Consider the following 16,557-nt stretch of genomic DNA (forward strand, 5'->3'; position numbering starts at 1 on the left):
CTGCTTTTCCTTCACACTCCTTGTCACCTTTACAAGTGTAGTTTTCCTGGTTACACGTATTCAGGAATCCTTCGAAATTGTAAATTGCAATTACCTCTTATTCAGGGGAAAAATAATCATACGTATAGATAATAGAAAATTTGAAATGGTGGATGAAGGTAGAGCTGATTGTTCAATTGTTCAAATTATTAACAGCCTTATTTATTAAGACCCATAACACTTATTCTAAAAATAAACCTTACCCATTAATGACCTCTTGAACAAATCCAGCTTTATAAGACTCAGGGTCAAATGGGCATCAAGAAGCAAGTCTCCTAAGCTAGTCTGTTTGAGTCCAACAGGACTTGCAACAACTGCACGGTCTCCCAGTAACCTGTAACTCTCCTGTCTGGTTTTAAAGCCACTTCTGCCAATGTCACCACTGCCTGATTAAAGTCAGAACCATTTAGGATTCAGCCTCCCCATAGGAACCTAGGAGCAAACAGAACCATTGACTGACCAGTTGTGTTCCCTTGTTTATTTTGAGTTTCCTTCTCATATGGAGACCACAAGCTACCTTCTCAGCCACTTTCACTAGGTCACGACTATCCAAATTGTTGCAGCCAAGGGCCACATGCAGTATGGGCATTTGGCTCTCAGGCCACACTTCAGGCCAGCCATACACTGCAGGGATGGGCCCCTGGGAGTCACTCTCATCCACTGCTCAGATGGTACATGATCCCCAACACCCTGGGCTCTACCTTGCCATGTGGCAGTGGGCTGCATGCAGCCTGTGGCCCTCCAGCTAGGTACCTCTGCTCTAGGTTATTTTCGTGATTTCTTCTGACTTCCATATTTACATTCATTATGTTATATCACAGCAATTCCAAAAGCATAGCATAAACTCAAATTAATACAACATAAACATGTAAAGTACTCTGAGAAAGAAAAATAATTTATGCAAATTTAGGCTGGTATAAGCCTGGCAACAGAGAAAAGGATCTTCTGAGTAGTATCTCTCAAGCCTCAGCTGGGGTGTCAAGGGGAGCCAGGCCAGGCCCAAAAGGCAAGGGAGCTTTGCTCCACCTATCCCCACCTGTGCCCCCCGTATTCCCTGCCCTGCCCCCACTTCAGCTCTGGCTACTGCAAAGCCCAGAAGGCAGCTTCTGTTGCCACCGTCAAGATGCCCAGGTGGGAGGTGGGGGAAGGGACCCCCCTTAGTTTGTGGGCCCAGGCCAGCTCCTCCAAATATCCCAGCTGGGGTAGCTGGAGGGGGCCTGTGAAGTAACGGGGCTCCATTACATCCCACACCCTACCCCCAGCTGGCAGCTCTGTGCTGCTGCCTTTCCCCTGCCCTTCTCCCTCCCTCCCCTGCTGACAACCCAAGGGATAGGTCTGGGCTGGTGCTTGCCCAGCCCAGACCTGCCCCCATGTGAAAAATTAACCCTGGAGGGAACACAAGTTCCCTAAGATGCTCTGCTTTACAGGGCCTTTATGTAATACCTGACTTGAAAAGTGTTAATTTTTCACACAATGGGCCATTTTAAGAGCACTCTGCAGCTGTACATGTGTGTTACGTCGTGGCTGTAGGGTGCTTTCAGGGGCCCAATCACATGAAAACTGTAACTTGAGTAAGTGCACTAAGAGCTCTCCTCAACGTGGTAGAGAGACTTGATTTTTCTTTGGAAAGAATCTACCCCAAATTGTTCCCAGTCAGTTAGGTACAAGCCTGGGGACAAAGAGTCTTTGTACAGATTTGCAGTGGTAGAGGTTTGTGGAAAAGAATATACTTTGTTACAGGACATTGGTGGGGCACATACGCCCCCTGAGCGTGGTGGTGCACTCCCTGCGAAAAGGTGCCACTGACACTGCTGGCAGCACCTGTGGACAGTCACTGCTCACCACCCCCACTCCCCTGCTGCTGACAGCACCGTGGCCACCTGTGGGAGCTCCCCACTTGCCACCACCATGCTCCTGCTGCTAACAGCACCATTGCTGCCTACAGGAGCTCACTGTGCCCCCACCAAGCCTCCAGCAGCACGTGGCGTTCATGTTGCAGGAGATACCTAATGAATGTGGTTAATACATGGTATATCATTGCAAGATTTTCCATTAAGATTCCTGAGCTGAATGGAAATCATTATTAAAACTCAGGAACCTCTCCTGCAGTTCTCACTACCAGCACCAAGACCAAGACTGCGTTAGCAGAAAAGGTTACTATTCAGTGGTGTTGGAAGTTTTGTGAATCAGTTTAATAGATTTCATAGATTTCATAGACATTAGGGCTAGAAGGGACCTCACAAGATCATCGGTCCAGCCCCCTGCCCAAGGGGCAGGAAGTCAGCTGAGGTCAAAGAATCCTAGCAAGACAGGCATCCAAATGTTTCTTGAAAGTGTCCAGAGTAGGTGCTCTCCACTTCTGTGGAGAGTCTATTCCAGGGTCTGGGGACTTGGACAGTAAAAAAGCTTTTTCTTAGATCCAGCCTAAAATGGTCTTCCAGGAGTTTCTGACTGTTAGACCTTGTCTTCCCTTGGGGTGTCCCAGTGAACAGACATTCTCCCAGTTCCTGATGCACACCCCTTATATAATTATTCATAGAGATTTGGGCTGGAAGGGAGGATCATCCAGTCCAGCCCCCTGCCCCAGGGGCAGGAAGTCAGCAGGGATCATAGGATCCCAGCAAGATAAGCATCCAAATGTGCCTTGAAGGCGTTCAAAGTGGGTGCTTGAACTGTCTCCAGCAGCAGTCTATTCCAAACCTTGGGGGCTCAGAGTTTGTGACTATTTAATCTTGTCATCCCTCAGGGCGCTCTGGTGAACAGACATTCCCCCAGATTCGATGAGCACCCCTGATAAACTTACAGGTGGCCACCAGATCACCCCTGAGCCTGCATTTTTCCAGGCTGAAGAGCCCCATGGCTCTCAGCCTGTCATCGTAAGGTCTGTTTTCCTGACTTCTGATCATGCACATGGCTCTCCTCTGCACCCTCTCAAGCTTCTCCACATCCTTTTTGAATTGTGGAGCCGTAAACTGGACGCAGTTCTCCAGCTGTGGCCTCACCAAGGCCAAGCACAATGGGAGAATGACGTCCCCGGATTTGCTTGAGAAGCATCTATGGATGCAAGCCAGCATTTTGCTCGCTTTACTAGCCGCAGCATCACACTGAAAGCTCATGTTCATCTTGTGGTCAACCATGACCCCGCAGTGCCTTTCATCTGTAGTGCTAACCAAAGTATCACTACCGAGCCTGTAAGCATGCTACAGGTTTTTCCTCCCAAGGTGGAGAACCTTGCATTTTTTGGTGTTGAACACCATCAGGTTCTCGTCCGCCCATTTCATGAGCCTGTCAAGATCACTCTCCTGTCCTCAGGTGTGGATGCTTTACCCCAGAGTTTGGTGTTGTTGGCAAACTTGGCCAGTCCGCTTCTGCCACCAAGTCCCCCCTGAGCCTTTGCTTCTCCAGGCTGAAAAGTCCCATGCTTTTCAGCCTCTCCTCAAAAGACCTGTTCTCTTTTCCTCTAATTATACACCTGGCTCTCCTCTGGACTCTCTCAAGCTTCTCCACATCATTTCTAAAGTGCGGAGCCCAAAACTGCATGCAGTATTCCAACTGTGGCCTCACCAAGGCCAAGTAAAGCAGGAGGATGCCTTCCTGGGTCTTGCTTGAGATACATCAGTAGACACAAGCCAGGGTTTTGTTTGTTTTGCCACCTGCAGCATCACATTGGTGGTTCATGTTTGTCTTGTGGTCAGTCTTGATCCCCAAGTCTCTTTCAGTCATGGTGCTAGTGAGTGTAGCACTGCTGAGCCTATAAATATGATGTGGATTTTTTTCCCTGGAGGTGGAGCCTCCATGTTTCTCCATGTTGAGTGCCATCAGGTTTTGATCTGCCCACCTTGCAAGCTTGTCCATGTCGGCCTGAATCACCAGCCTATCCAGTAATGTGACCACACTTCTCCATAATTATACTTGTTCTGACTTACTTGACCCTTTAGTAGTGTAGTATGTGCCCGACTTACCTCCTCAAGCACCAGTGCATCCTGGGCTCAAGAATTCTCAATGCCAATTGGTGGAGCCCATCCACCAATTGGGGAAGAGTGGGGAGGAACCGGCACCTCCCCTTTCCTGCAGGGAGGGGACGAGGAGCCCCAGACCGAGTTCAGACCTGCAAGCTACAGGTCCGCTGGACTTCAGGGGAAGGAGCCCCTTGAGGGTATAAAAGGAGCAGCATAAGCTGCACAGGACACCGAGGTGAGGAACACTGGAAAGGGAAGAGCCTCCCCCAAGATCCCTTCTTCACCCCAGCAGTGTGCAGATCACCACATGGGGCTGAGGCTCTGGGAGCCACGTCAAGGCAGCTTGAGCCTGCATCCCCAGCAGGGGGCCAGATGGAGCCGCAGACTGGCACGTAGAGAGCCGGCTTTGGGAGCAGCTTGAGGCTGCTCAGGCCCCACACGGTATGCTTACAGAGAGCTGGCCCAGGGGGCAGCTTGAGGCTGCTTGGGCCCCGCATGGTGTGCAGACCAGCACATGGAGAGTTTGTCTTGGAAGCAGCTTGAGGCTGCTTGAGCCCCACGTGGTGTGCAGACTGGCATACAGAGAGCTGGGCCTGGGAGCACCTGGAGATGTAAGCCAGATAGCCGGAGCCCTGCATTGTGGCCTGGCTCAAAAAACTAAAAGAGCCCCAGGGTCTAGAGCAGGGCCTGGGAAATAGGAGGCCCAGGTGTAAGGCTAGGTAAACCCAGCCAGCAGTGGCTAGGTTCCCCCTGAGAACTGGAAGAACCCTTGGTGCCCAAAGTGGGGAGGTCTCAAGAAGAAGCAAACAGCACCAGGGCAGCCTCTGATTAAGCGGATGACCCTGAGGCCCGGTCGACCGCTACTCAAACAGAACTGTAAGTTGCTGGTGGAGTCAGGTCCCACAGGGGAGGCATTCCTGAAATAAGGCTCTCCCCCTCTCCCCCACAGAGGGAAGCACTGGGTGAAAGGTTCTCTCCTAGCTAGACCCGTAGGAGGAGAAGCACCCCTTGCTAGCTGGGATCCAGGGGTAGACATGCCTTATATCATGTAAAACTGCACCTTATATTTTGTAAGATTGTTATCATAATTATGGATATGTTGTATAATATGTGATGGGATTGGTTTAGTTTGTATAATTGGTTCCTCATTGGTGGGGTGCCTGTTCACACTGTCCCCTCCCCACCTCCTTCCTTTTCTACCTGGTTGTACTCTGCCAATGGTTCCTCTGGGTTCCCTGTAAACTACCCATTGATCCCAATTTACGTGGTTCACCCATCTGGGTATTCACCCCTTCTCCTCCCACGGGCACCCTGAGAACTCTCACCAGTTGCACCAGGCATCTGTAGAGCACAGGGTTGAGAAGGCCATCCCTAAGCAGGCTGCTCATTGAGACAAGCAGTCCCAGGAGGTGGTTTCTGGCTTACCATATGGTAAATATTTATACGTATGCTTTTGGTGTTGTTGAATGATATCATTGGGGATACTTACGGGAAGTTTTCCTTTGATACCTATTAAGATATTTACCTATATAGCTATAGATATAGATAAGAATAATACATATATTATAATTCAGTAAACTGTAAATAGTTAAGAGCATTGGTGTAGAGTTGACTCTACAGAGGAAAGAGGAACCCGAGCTCAAATCATCAGTGTCCCTCTCACAGTACTGTCACGTGCCTCATCTATCCCTTCCAACTGAGGGCAGACACACCCTTGGGTGTACAAGAACCTTACAGAAAAGAACTATTTACACTATTTAGATCATTACCCATAACTAATCACAGTAAAAGATAAATGAGGAGGGTAGCTTTGCTTTAAGCAAGTCTAATCCAAAGCATAGTAGTAACAGCTATATGGTGGCATGAGGATTTGTGTGCATATAAAATGTGTTAAATGTATGTAGGAAGAACCACACACTGGTTAGCATGTCAAACTTCTCTAATTTAGATAGGACTATAAAAAGGGCTTAATGAAACAAGTGAAAACACTGCTTTAAAATGAAAGGACTCAGCTTCTTAAGAAAATGAGAAAATAAGATAACCTTGCTTCAAAGTATGAAGAAAAGAAGAAATAATACCTCTCTAAATACAACAAAGAAAAGAAAGAACCTAATTTGAATTATAAAAGTGAGTTATGGAAGCCTATTTTAACAGACAAAAGAATCCTATTTTGAAATACAAAACAGGTACGTACAAAGAACCAGGGTTTAATACAAGAAAGAAAATGTTTCTTTGCATAGACTCTCATCTTTCTCCTGAAAAAGGAGAGATGCAGTCTCCTAGGCGGAACGCAAAATATTTTACAACTTCTATGCCAGCTAGCAATAAGGCATTATGCTTACATTGTGGTGCCACCTGGATATGAAAACAATGCTACAGAAATAAAATCTGCACAACAGCCGCACAAGTATTACCAAAATGGAAGCGATGCATTTCTGGCATGAATGACGTGTGCCCCTGGCAGCTGCGGGAGCACAGCTGCGCTGGTGGTGGCGGGAGTGTAGTGACAGTAAGCACAGAGCTCCCACAGATGCCGTCTGTGGGGGGGGGGGGGGAGTGGCAAGCACCAACCAGGGGTCGGCGACCACACACAGGCACCTCTGTCAGGTTGGCAGTGGCCAGCAGTGATTGTGGACTGCCCACAGACTCTGCCAGCAGTGCTGGCAACGGTGTGGTGAGCAGCGACTGCCTGCAGGTGCTGCCGACAGTGTCAGTGACGCCTTTTTGTAGGGAGTGCACTGCCATGCTCAGGGAGTGCATGTGCACCTGCATGCACCCCCTACGCATCGCCCCTGATTTCTGGCAAACTATGCTACACTAAGCCATCAAAAAATTGGGAGATGTGGTTGAAGTGCATTGATAATTTGCAATTCTTCTGACATCTGTACTGAGTCTTAGACTGCACTGAGTTCTATTGTTTCACTCTGCTTCCTCAGAAGTGCATGGAAAAAGCTTTCTCATTTCCAGGAATAGATCCCAGGTTGTGTTAAAAAAAACTTTCTTGAATGTTCCAGACCCATTTAAAATGCAGAACTGTGTACTCTGTACTGCCATGTGTATACAATAAGATCCCAACTGTCCATGGAGATACCTGACACTGTTATATGTATTCACCCCTGTGAGTTTCTTGGCAGAGCTGGTTAATAAAGGCAAAAGTTTTAGGTGTATGCATTTGTGTGTTTAAACCAGAAACTAGAACCCTTGGTTGCAGATTGATACCTTTTATTAGACCAACTGGAAAATGGCAAGAAAATTGTCCTTTTCTGCAAGCTTTCGGGATTAAAGTCCCTTTGTCAGGCTCTGGGAAAAGTGTAGATGGTACAAGATGGTAAAATGTCCCCATAGGTAGGAAATAAACTTCATTTTTGCACAGAGGGAGCTGAAGATGGAAGTCTGTCCCTCTGGGTCCATGAGTGTCTTTGTGAGCTGTGTTGAGTAGCTCTTTGATGTGTTGATCAGGTAGAATTCCTTCCCTGGAGGTGTCAGATGGCAGGCAGGGAGGCAAAAAAACTTCCTTGTTGTTCTGCAATGAAGTTTAAAATCCAAAATCGGCTGAAATTTGGCATCTTCCATGTTTCAGGGGTGTACTTGGTAGCCGTGTTGGTCTGAGACAAAAAGACATACAAAAAACTAGAACTAGGTTTTTTTGCCTCCCTGCTGCCATCTGACACCTCCAGGAAAGGAATTCTACCTGATCAACACATCAAAGAGCTACTCAACACAGCTCACAAAGACACTCATGGACCCAAAGGGACAGACATCCATCTTCAGTTCCCTCTGTGCAAAAATGAAGTTTATTTCCTACCTATGGGGACATTTTACCATCTTGTACCATCTACACTTTTCCCAGAGCCTGATGAAGGGACTTTGATCACGAAAGCTTGCAGAAAAGGACAATTTTCTTGCTATTTTCCAGTTGTTCTAATAAGAGGTATCGTTTTGGAACCCAGAGTTCTAGTTTTTTGTATGTCTTTCAACCAGAAAACCACTTCTGAATAAAACATCATTGGATTGGATGTTCTGCTAATTATAGATCACAAGCTGGTGTTCTTTGACAAACATGCATGATACATGATGTAAATATTCAGGCGAAGTTTGTAAAATTCAAGTATCCTTGAATCAATCTGCAAAATCTCAGAAATGTTACTAAGTGAAGCACAATATTCTTGCTCATGTAAGGTATGGCTATTACATAATCATCCGGCACCTTTCACAAAGTCACCTTCCTTCACAATAAATACCAGTCCCCTAAAACAGTCATATATTTCAAATGTGTACAGAGTAAGATAATATTGCCTAGCAAACTAGCTGCAGTGCACTCTAGTTCAAAACACACATGCAACAAAATAATCTCAACAGATTAGTGTTTGGAATCACTGCCTTTTTTTGCACTTAAGTCTAGTTGGACATGTAGTACAAGAAGTACAGATTCCATCTACTGTAGACTTTGGAGCAACACAGACTTTGTGCACATCCTTTCACAGCATCTGATAAAGTGAGCTTCAGCTCACAAAAGCTGAAGCTATGTATTATATATTTACTTTGGTTAATTTATAAGGTGCAACTCTACTCTTCCTTCTACCTGACTTCAGAGTAATATGGCTACCTACATTTTGCAACACAGAAGCCTTCTCACCTGTAAAAAACAGCTCTTCCTTCAAATCCAAAATATCACCCTCAGTAATCTTCAGCATTAAAGAAAAATACATTTGGTGACTGTCCTATAGCTAGTTCAAAAAAATTAAGTTTCTGAGTTCCCTAACATGGGGATGAATTGGTGCCTTCAGGATTAGTTAGTTATTCTGTGGAACAGCACAGAATAATTCCTTTTATCTTGAAGAAACAAGTTGAGGGATTGCTGCAGAATGTAGAGGAACAGAGCACTGGAGCTGGAAAGTGATTCTACAGATTCCAGCTAAGCCAGAGATTCCAACAGTTTTGCCCTTGAAGGGCTATTTAAAAAAAGTAGTCCTCAGTGGTAGACCATATCAAAAGGGCTCTCAGGCCATGTTTTGTTCCATGGGCCCAACTTAGGCAACTCCTAATCTAAATAGTTCAAACAATTTGTTTTGATATGAGACTCATTCATTGCTATCTGCCAACTGCTAGTTATATTACTCATCTACTGCAGTCTTAATGATAATCTCAGCAGAAGATGTTGTTGCCTACAATTTAGTATTTTACAGCTGCAATACTCCAGCTTTTAATTGCACAAACCACTTTGTAAGAGGGGCATCATCTTGTGGACTACCTCTTTTCTCAGTATTTATACTGTGACTACCCAGAAAGGCTAATTCCACAGTTAGCATGAAAGCCTGAGACCCACTGTATTACAACATTCTTAACACATTGGTCTGAAACAATACAAAAAGCTAAATTTTGGAACATGGTCAGCTCAGAAATATTTCAAGACACTTGTTGAAAATGAGCCCTCTAAATCTTCAGCTACTGAGATGAAATCTTGGTATATAGAAAATCCCATTTGAGACATGCTATACACAATTCTTTCCAGTAGCTTGCTGAGGATAACACTTGGAAAAAATGTAAGACCAATTTCAGTATATCTGCCTGTCAGTTTTCTCCACCAAAGGAATATAGTCTGTTTTAAGAAGGTCTTAGAAAAGGTCATGACAAGCAAATCAGCAGTGTCCACAAAGCCTGCTGGAGTTCACTCCTTTTTCTGGCATAACAAGCTACTGTATATACCACACTGTCAAAGATCCTAATCACTAATTATACTTTTTATAAGAATTTACTAAAACAAAAAAAGAAGTCATTTAATTGTCAGCATATGCCAGAAATGTTTAGAAAAAAGCACATAAAAATTGATCTTTTCTGACATGACAAAGACCTAGATCTGGGTCCAAATATATTGGTTGAGAATAATTCCATTAGGAAAGATGCTGTTCATAATGAAAACAGACAAGAAACTAAGAAGGGTTGTGATGAAAACAAGTGGACCAACAGAAAATAAATTTGCACCTGCTCTGAAGGAGAATGTAGCAGTGATAGGGATAGTTGGGTATTAAGTTGTATGTGGAGCTCTGATCCTTGTGGAATGGAAGCATGTATGTATTCAAGACCATGACACCAATATAATATAAAAACATGGAAAAAAATGTATGTTGTCCACAAACCTTCCCTGATTCACCTTACCTGTGTACGGAGGAAGACATCATCTTTGTCACCGTGTGCATGTAAACAGCACTTACTGTGGATGACCTGTGACAGGTCTCCAGAGAAGGCAAAGATATATCACATATCGTTAGTTATCTTCATCAACTGGCTGAAAGAGAAGGCATTCAATTGAACTATGAGCATGGTTCAGCACTGAAACAGGTGATTGTAGTATCTCCATCATTAGAAACTTTTAAAAGTACATTAGGCAAATACTTGAATGAGATAGTTTACACAGGGATTAGTTAGCACTGATCAGGGGATGACCCTCCTCGGGCGCTACAGGGCTTGGGGCATATCAGATCATTTGGGGACCCATCTGCTACTGGCCCAGGCTGCAGCACCAGCCTCCTGTGATCCAGGAGGCAGATCGGCGGTCCGCACCCCAGGGAGCAGTCTTCCACAGCCCCCACAGCCCTCCTGGGGTTGTAGGTGGGCCCCAGTCTGTCTGCTGGATGACAGAAGCCTGATGCTGCTGGCTGGGGCCAGCGGCAGCACTGATCTTCCCTGGCTGCAGAAGGAGCCTCCTATGATTCAGCAGGCCAATTGGGGACCCCACACCCCTGGGAGGGCTGGGGGACACTGCTGACTCTTCCAGGAGGTGCAGGGATCCTGATCTGCGTGCTGGATCATAGGAGGCTGGTGCTACCAGCAGCCCATGCTGGGAAGATTGGTGCTGCTGCTGGCCCCAGGTGGCAGCACCAGCCTCCTGTCACCTGGCAGGCAGATCAGGAGCTTGCCCGCATCCCTGGGGGCGTTGTGAGGGCTGTGCCAGACTCCTCCCTGGGGTGCAGGCCCCTGATCCTGGATGACAGGAGGCTGGTGCTGCACCCTGGGGCCTGCGGCATCACTGATCTTCCCGGTGCTGGGTGCGGACTGCTCCCAGTGTTGATCCCAATCACCATCAGCAGCCTCCTGTCATCCTTTTAAGGTCCCTACCAACTTTATTTTTCTATGTTTATCATTTTTTCTGTTCAGCTATCTCCTTGATCCAAACATTAGGTAGTCTAAGAATTAGTATCAATTCCTTATTAAGTGGAGAAAGAGGAGTTGTGTTACAGTTTTATATGACATGACCATTTACGTACTACAAAGATCTTGCAAGCAGAGTAGGAGAAATAATGGTACAGCAAATTATCAGAGGTAATCTGAAGATATCTGAGGTTATTTCTGTAGATCATGAATGGGCCCGTGCATTTTTTTGCTTCACAATGCACTTTTAAATGAAAACAGAAAAGATGGAGAACTGTAGAATGCCTGCATTGATTGGAGTATTTTTTATTAAGAAAAACATGATGCTTGAAGGAGGCCTAGTTTTTAATAAGCTCAAAAGAACATTTACAAATAATAAAAAATAGCAATACAAAAATGAGGGTGGCTACTTACCATATAAGTGTTAAAACATTTTCTACATGTATCATTAAGAGCCTTTTTAAATATTTTTCCTTTTATAATCAGATCACAAAGTCCCTGGATGAGGGTGTCAATGTGGATATCGTCTTCCTGGAATTTAAGAAGGCCTTTGACACTGTTTCTCACCACATTCTCTTTAAAAAACTAGGTGACTCCAGCATTGATGCCTACACAGTCAGATAGGTGGCAAATTGGCTAGATGGTCACACTCAGAGAGTGGTGGTGGATGGGTCATTTTTGACTTGGAGGGATGTGGGCAGTGGGGTCCCCCAGGGCTCGGTCCTGGGGCCTGTACCATTCAACATCTTTATCAGCAATCTGGATGTGCGTATGGAAAGAACGCTGTCCAAATTCACTGAAGACACCAAGATGTGGGGTGAGGTGGGCACACTGGAGGGGAGGGACAGAATCCAGCTAGATCTAGACAGGTTACAGAGGTGGGCAGATGAGAATAAGATGGAATTAAACACAGACAAGTACAGGGTACTGCATCTAGGGAGAAGGAACCAGCAACACACCTATAGGCTGGGGAACACCCTTCTTGTCAACACAGTGGCAGAAAGGGATCTTGGAGTCATTGTTGACTCTAGGATGAACATGAGCCACCAATGGGAGGAAGCAGTCAGTAAGGCTAACCACACCTTGTCGTACAGATGCATCACAAGCAGGTCCAGGGAGGCGATTCTTCCCCTCTATGCAGCATTGGTCAGGCCACAGTTGGAGTACTGCGTCCAGTTCTGGGCTCTGCACAAGAGGGAGGAGTGTGGCACAGGCCCCACAGCCCTCCTGGGGCACGGGCAAGCCCCTGATCTGCCTGCTGGCTGGGTGCAGGCTGCACCCAGCGCCAGTCCCAGCTGAAAGCACCAGCCTCCTGTGATCGGGCAGGCAAATCAGGGCCCCCAGTACTCCTGGGAGGAGTCAGCAGAGCCCCACAGCCATCCTGGAGGTGCGGGGGTGCCCCAATTGGCCTGCCAGATCCCAGAGATGGCACTGGGTGCAACCCGCACCCAGCACCGGGAAGATCGGTTCTGCCACTGGCCCCAGCCAGCAGCAGCAGCATCATGTCATCCAGAGACAGATTGGGGCTTGCCCACAACCCCAGGAGGGCTGCGGAGTCTGTGCCAGACTGCTCCTGGGGGTATGGGCCCCTGATCTGCCTCCTGGATCACAGGAGGCTGGTGGTGCAACCTGGGGCCAGTGGCAGGTGGGTCCCCACGCAAGCTGATTTGCCCCAGGCCCTGCACCCTCCTCGGGCCAGCTCTGGTACAGGGCCTGGGGCATATCAGCTCATGTGGAGACCTACCTACCAGTGGCCCCAGGCAGCAGCACCAGCCTCCTGTGATCTGGGAAGCAGATCAGGGACTCATACCCCCAGGAGCAGTCTGGCACAGCCCCTACAGCCCTTCTGGGGGTGTGGGCGGGCCCCGATCTGCCTGCTGGATGGCAGGAGGCTAGTGCTGCCGGCTGGGGTCAGCAGCAGCACCAATCTCCCTGGTTCTAGGTGCGGGCTGCGCCTAGTGCTATTCCTGGTGGCAGAAGCAGCGTCCTGTGATCCAGCAGGGCAATCCAGGCCCCCCGCACCCCTGGGAAGGCTGTGGGGCCCAACTGACTCCTCCCAGGGGTGCATGGGGCCCTGATCTGCGTGCCGGATCACAGGAGGCTGGTGCTGCTGGCTGGCCAGTGGCAGCACCAATCTTCCCAGTACTGGGTGTGGGCTGTGCTCAGCGCTGGCTCCAGCTGGCAGCAGCAGCCTCCTGTCATCCAGCAGACATCCCATGAGGAGTCTGACACAGCCCCTGCAAACCTCCCATAGATGCGGTCGGACCCCTGATCTGCCTGCCATATGACAGAAAGATGCTGCTGCTGGCTGGGACCGGCACTGAAGCCAAGTAAGCCTGGCTTCGAAATTTGAAACTTTTCAAAACTTTCAAAACATTTTGAGTGCCCTTGTTTCATTCTGAAGCTGTTTCAAAGTGTTTTCTTTTGTTTCAATTTTGCTGTTTTGAGCTCAAACCACATTGAAACAGCTTTGAAACGAAACACTAGGCAAAATTTCGCACAACCCTAGTTCTCAACCTTTTTAGATTCAGGGCATCTTGTGTTAGACCTCAGACACCCTTCAGAAAATCCTAGTTCTTTTTTCACTTATTTGTTGACTACAGAAAAAAAATAGAGCATTTTTTTTTGTTTAAAGAAGTAAGAAAGACCAAAACAGGTCAGACTGTATTTAGTAGTATGGACTCCAGTTTGAAATCTCTGGGTTTACCTTGTGAATCATGTTTACACACTTAACATTTCCACAGCACTCTTGAAAGGACCTCAGGGTACCTCACAGTGCCATGACACTGTGGTTGAGAATCGCTGGTCTAGCCAAATATAGGGGGACCATTGTCAGTTCCGAAGTATGACAAAGCTACTTAGCCTTTTCAGAACTTTTATTTTCCTGAGCAGCAAGAGGCTATAACCTAGTTAGATCCCTCTACAAGATTCTTGATATTGAGATTGTTTCAGAGCCTGGCTGCCATTAATCTTATTTTTAATCTAAGCACCTGCACAAGTGATCCAAATTATTTGGGAATTAATGATAGAAGTTGAGTTTCTGGAGACCAGACATCTGGCAGCTAGGAAGGAAATTGAAGTTGCTGAACCAGGCAAGGTTAACAGATCATCTAACCATTTTGCAACAAAACATTTCCAGCTTATTTTCAAATCCCTTCAGGAGACATAATTAGCAGCAGACAGGTGACTTTTATTTTATACTCCAACAAATCTATTTTTGTTTGAAGGCAAGCTAGACAAACGGATGTTTTATCCTCCCAAAATACCGGGTTTTATTCACTAACTTTTTGCACCTAATTTAATTAAATGCACCTTAAAATACTATCAAATAAGAATTTTCCACTAACACATTCTAATGTGTTTTATATTCATTTTGCTAAGTGGAAATGTCTGCAAAAATGCAAGGCGGTAGATATTTAGGCCCAAAACAGTCACAGAGCTGGCATTAAAAAAATCTACCTTCACCATTTTTAAAGATATTTTTCCTGATTTGTGTCATTTTTAGGAATTTTTTCACCTTTAAAGCCTATTGTATTTTGTCCAAAGTTATGAAAAGTTGACTTTTAAATCTAGCAACCTTCTTCTTCCTTCAAAAATTAATGGAACTGAAACTTGGGAAAGTTACATTGCTACTTTTGGAACCTGTTCTGCAAAAGAAAAAAAAGGAACAGCATTTAGAAAACACTGGCTAGATTTTCAAAAGCATTTAGTTCCTATTTAGGTATGGACCTTAATTTATGGATGCTAAACATGTTTGAAAATCTGACATTAAATCTTCAGATACAGAAAACTTTTGAAAACTTTTTGTATTTTTAGATAATGGTAGAGGACTAGGGGGGAAATGCTCAAAGCTTTGCAAGACTATTAAAGGTGTTTTTAGATACAGAATTCATAGGCTATAGGCCTAAGACAGGCATTATGATAATCTATTCTTGAATTAACAAAGGCCATAGGATTTCACTGAATTAATTTCTATTTGAACTAGAGCTTATTACTTGAAAAAAAATCCATCTTGATTTTAAATTGTCCAGTGATGAAGAATCAAACACAAGCTTTGATAAATTGTTTAAAAGTTTAATTACATCACTGTAAAAAAACAACCTGAATTTGTCTGGCTTCAGTACCTATTAGATCTAGATATACTTTTACTTAAGAGGTCTCTTATCAAACTTCTGTTCCCAATGTCGGTACTTATAGGCAACTATCGATCCTCTGCATCATGGTGTATGTGTGAGAGGTCTAGTCAAGTGCCTGATGAATCAGTTTGCCTGGAGTCCATGACACCAAGAATTTTGACATTCAGAGATTCATAGATGTTTGGGTCAGAATGGACCTCAGTAGAGCATTGAGTCTGACTCCTGCCCTGGGCAGGAAAGAGCGCTGGGGTTAGATGACCCCAGCCAGGTGCATGTCCAGCCTCCTCTTCAAGACCCCCAAGGTAGGGAGGGCACCACCTCCCTTGGAAGCCCGTTCCAGATTCTGGCAAGCCTTACTGTAAATGTATGCCTAGGCAAGAGTATGGAGGAGTGGAGGCTGCCTAAGACCTACCTTCCCCCCGTTAGACCACTGAGACGGAATCCAAAGTCCAGACCGAGTCCAGATGTGTGTTGCCTTGATGGTTGTAGCTTCTGCCAGAGAGCAAAAGATAAGAACTGGTGCTGACTGCCTAATGCCTCAGTGAGGGCACATTTTTGTCACGGTACTTATAGATCAAATCACATCTTAATCTTCTCTTTAATAAGATTGACAGATTGTGCTCCTAAAAGCATCTTTTCCTATCCTTTACTGTTACTCATGGTTCTTCTCTGAACGGGCTCTAATTTAACAACATCCTTCTTCAACTATGGACAGAGGAACTGATGTCATGTTCCACAAGTGGTTACACCAGGGCCAACTACAGAGAAAATTAACCTCTCTACTGATATTTAATATTCTTCTGTTTATGCATCCAAGGTTTGTATTAGTCCATTTGGAAGTTCATGTTCAACTGATTATCCACAATAACTCCAAGCTTTTTTTTTCAGGCTAATTGCTTAGCCAGATAGCAGATACAGGCACTCGTCCTGTGACTATGATCTGCATTTTTAGGTCTAAGCGTATGACTTTGAATTTGGCCATACTTAAATTTATATTGGTTGCCTACTAAGCAATCCAGATTGCTCTATTTCAGTGACCCCTCTTAGTAGCTGCTGTTTAACAGCCTTCTGAATTTCTGCTGGAGTGGAATGTATTGCATCTTCATCATATGATAATGCTATAAATACATCATTTGGCTTTTCCCCAGATCATAAGAGAAATATTTATTGAACACTTCTGCCTTTTCTGCATGATTATTGACAGTTCTACCATTTTCATCTACTAATGCACCCATAGCATAGGAGTTGTCAGCACTTTGAAAAAGCCAATCTAA

This window comes from Crocodylus siamensis, chromosome 2, assembly GCF_052110815.1.
Source record: "Crocodylus siamensis isolate JL-2025a chromosome 2, ASM5211081v1, whole genome shotgun sequence".
NCBI lineage: Eukaryota > Metazoa > Chordata > Crocodylia > Crocodylidae > Crocodylus > Crocodylus siamensis.